General features: G+C 44.5%; 1 long non-coding RNA gene across 1 annotated transcript; it reads left to right on the forward strand.

Annotated features, from left to right (window-relative positions):
• Window positions 1-298: 298 nt before the first annotated feature.
• LOC125864633 (uncharacterized) lies at window positions 299-3,151 on the forward strand. Its single transcript, XR_007446251.1, has 3 exons — window positions 299-424; window positions 859-935; window positions 3,084-3,151. It is a non-coding gene; the product is annotated as an uncharacterized LOC125864633 (long non-coding RNA).
• Window positions 3,152-4,138: the final 987 nt, after the last annotated feature.

The following is a 4,138-nucleotide window of genomic DNA, read 5'->3' on the forward strand; positions in this document are numbered from 1 at the left end:
CTTCCCGAGGCTTTAGATGGCAATTGTGGAATCTGGTTCAAAACGATACTGGGTGTGGGACCCACTTTTCGTCGAAGCGAGCTCTAAATGGAAATTCCGCCTTCACCGTTGAGTCCGAAATATCGTTTCCAATCAGATTCCATATAAGGTTTGTATTTTTCCGACTCCGAACGAGTCCGAAACATCGAAATTTAAGTTTGAAGGGTTGTAAAATTTTGACGCGGCGGTGACGTGGCAGAGCCGTGAAATCTGGAAATTTCCAGATTTTAAAAACGAATTTTGTCCATATTTTTCATCCAACTTCAACTTGAGATTAATCCTTCATTTTGAGTCCAAATTAAGTGATTCAAAAGGCAAACTTCAAGAGAATTTCGAGGGGAATCTAGCGGTGATCTCGGAAACGCGAGGGGAGGCTTCGTTTGAGGTAAGAAATCAATTTTAGCCACTGCCAGTGTGATTTCCGGATGGTTTTGTTATTGAATTTTGAAATGTGAGATCTTGATCATCGTAAGTCCGTTTTAAGTCATTCTTGGGGCTAACTTGTAGAGTTTTTCGCAAGGATCGTCGTGGTATAATCTGTTTGGGTTGAAAGGGTCTCGTTTTTCCGAAAATTGGTGATCAAGGGGCTGCCCTTTTTAATTATTGTGGCTGATTTGCGGTGTTGTAGGCATCTGTTTGTGCTAAAATTTTGGGATATTAGTTTAGTAAGGTAGTTGGGACGTTTCCACGGATTCGATTTTGAGATTCTAAGTGTGGGCCCCACAATCCCGTTTTAGACCCGATTTTGGGTCCGTCTCCGAAAAATATAATTTTAGTGTCAATATATTCGTAATGACGAGGTGATTAACCTTTTGTTAGTGGGGAAGCATTTGGAGACCGTTCGGAGAGGAAAAGATCCGGTACCGTGAGTTGGAGCACGCGTGATCGGCTTTCAGGTAGGCTATGGTTTTCTCTCGTGAGATTGAGCATGTTTAGGCAATTGTTTATTGATTTGCTTGAGTATGGAGGGGTTCGGGTGTCGAGCATGCTAAATTTCTATAATTCCTGCCTTAGACCTTATTTCGGGAAAGTGTTGGATTATGACAGCATGTCTCTTGATATTATTGAATAGCCATATCTGGTGGTGTATATGATAATATTGATTTGAAGTATGTTTGGCCTTAGTCTAGGCTTAGACTAGTGTTGCCATAGACTTGCGAGATTTCGGATGTCGTTGGGCAGTAGAACTTTTTCCGACGTCGTTTCGGACGGTTAGCTCCTTGTAGACTGATATAGCAGACTTGAGTCTGATAGTCGGTAACTCAGCTTATGACCTTGTATCCATAATGCCCTGCTTTTATATCGGCTACAAATACCCGGTTAAAGTCCGTGGTCTAGCTTACTCATTATTGGATACTTCCTCGGCGATTTGGGGTATATGAGGGTCGGACTAAAAGGATTATTTATGGTAATCGGTTTGGTGATATTTCCCGCGACGGATGGTTGGATATTGATTCTTAGCTACAGTACCCGGTTAGAGTCCGTGGTCCAGCTTACTTATTCCAGGTTTAGCTACAGTACCCGGTTCGAGTCCGTGGTCCAGCTTACCTGTGATCTGGTTTCAGCTACAGTACCCGGTTAGAGTCCGTGGTCCAGCTCATTTATGTCCAGGCTTAGCTACAGTACCCGGTTCGAGTCCGTGGTCCAGCTTACCTGTGATCTGGTTTCAGCTACAGTACCCGGTTAGAGTCCGTGGTCCAGCTCATTTATGTCCAGGCTTAGCTACAGTACCCGGTTCGAGTCCGTGGTCCAGCTTACCTGTGATCTGGTTTCAGCTACAGTACCCGGTTAGAGTCCGTGGTCCAGCTCATTTATGTCCAGGCTTAGCTACAGTACCCGGTTCGAGTCCGTGGTCCAGCTTACCTGTGATCTGGTTTCAGCTACAGTACCCGGTTAGAGTCCGTGGTCCAGCTCATTTATGTCCAGGCTTAGCTACAGTACCCGGTTCGAGTCCGTGGTCCAGCTTACCTGTGATCTGGTTTCAGCTACAGTACCCGGTTAGAGTCCGTGGTCCAGCTCATTTATGTCCAGGCTTAGCTACAGTACCCGGTTCGAGTCCGTGGTCCAGCTTACCTGTGATCTGGTTTCAGCTACAGTACCCGGTTAGAGTCCGTGGTCCAGCTCATTTATGTCCAGGCTTAGCTACAGTACCCGGTTCGAGTCCGTGGTCCAGCTTACCTGTGATCTGGTTTCAGCTACAGTACCCGGTTAGAGTCCGTGGTCCAGCTCATTTATGTCCAGGCTTAGCTACAGTACCCGGTTCGAGTCCGTGGTCCAGCTTACCTGTGATCTGGTTTTAGCTACAGCACCCGGTTAGAGTCCGTGGTCCAGCTCACTTATGTCCAGGCTTAGCTACAGTACCCGGTTCGAGTCCGTGGTCCAGCTTACCTGTGATCTGATTTCAGCTACAGCACCCGGTTCGAGTCCGTGGTCCAGCCCACCCGTGCCCGACCTTTGGCTACAGCACCCGGTTCGAGTCCGTGGTCCAGCCCATATAGGTTGACTCATTAGCTATAGTACCCGGTTCGAGTCCGTGGTCCAGCTTGCACGTGGTGTATTCCCAATTCCTCACTAAAGCTTCAGTTTAGTCTTGATTACTCTCATCTGTAGGTTGAGGTTTTGGAGGTTGGAGAGATTCCGGTTAAAGTCCGGGACGTAATGAGATCTTGGAATATGATTGGGAATGGTTCAGTTACAAGTCCGGAAATTGGTAATATTGTGATAGACCTTCTAGCTCCATTATTTTACTTCAACTGTCAGTCCATCTGCCGGGCTTATGGGGGTCCGTGCAGGTGGTTTCTTTTATTGTGCACGAGCGTACCCGTCGGGTTTATGGGAGCCCGGCGGAGTTAGTTAGATTGTTTGTCTTTATTGCCTGTATGCTCGTGTACATACCCCCCATTTACTACTCTTTGCGCTTGATGTGTCCCTTTATTTGCATTTCAGTTTACTTTTGCTTATCTTGCTCAGTCGGCCGATGATGCCTACTGGGTACCGGTTGCTTTGGTACTCATGCTACGCTCTGCATCTATTTTGTGATGCAGGTCCGAGCACTAGTAGCCAGCGTTGATCGAGCTTGGAGTAGACTTATCCGGAGACGGGGGTGAGCACACGGCGTTTTGTACTATTTCAGTCTCCATCTGTATATATAGACTTGTCTTCTTCCTTTCGATACAGTCCAGTATCTGTGGTCCACTTTTGGGACTTGTACTCATTTTGTAGTAGCTCTGTACTAGTGACTTCCAGGTTCTGGGAGGGATCTTTATTTGTATATATGTTTTTGGTTTGCTTCCGCCTGTTTATATTATTATTTGCCTACTCTTCTTTAATTTCTACCCTCAGACCCATTACTTGTTGTTCCGGGTTACGGGTTGGCTTACCTGCTGGTGGGTTATAGTAGGTGCCATCATGACTTGATAAATCGGGTCGTGACATTTTGAGTTGATTGTAAAATTTCCACATTTTCTTGTAATGGTTGAGTTTTAGGCTGACTTGTCTTGTTGGGATAAGACGAGTGCCATCACGTCCATTTTTGGGTCGTGACACCTGTGTTCATGTTCAAATATAAGTATGACAGTTGCTTTATTTGGATTGATGTAAAGCAATCAGTCTTGAACCGTAGAGTTGACACGAGGGCTGATGAAATGGTCAATGCAGGTAGTTTTTGTAGTTATTTTATATATGAATCAAAATATAATAATGACTCTAACTAAAACTTTCCTTATATAGTTTTCTTAATAATACTTTTGGTAATCAAATATATGTTCACCTAAATAAAACTATTCTTAAATTAATGTTGCATGCAGGGCTGGTGGATGAGGTGCGGCAAATTTTCATTCTAGATGCAGATTACACCAAAGGAATCCGACGGTCCATTGGTGTCCCTGAATGGCCAAATGTTTAAGGGAAGAAAAAAATATAGACGGAGATGATGAATCAAAGAAGATGACTCATCAAGCTTCAATTTCAAGTATCATGCATAATACCCGTATATTAATTTGTAACCAACTTGACAAGATTCAACGATTAATAAATGAGAAAATGTGGTCAGTGCATCCTATTATTGCTACTGACGTTTTCAAAGAAGATAGAAAAGAAG

The sequence above is a fragment of the Solanum stenotomum genome, chromosome 1, assembly GCF_019186545.1.
Source record: "Solanum stenotomum isolate F172 chromosome 1, ASM1918654v1, whole genome shotgun sequence".
NCBI lineage: Eukaryota > Viridiplantae > Streptophyta > Magnoliopsida > Solanales > Solanaceae > Solanum > Solanum stenotomum.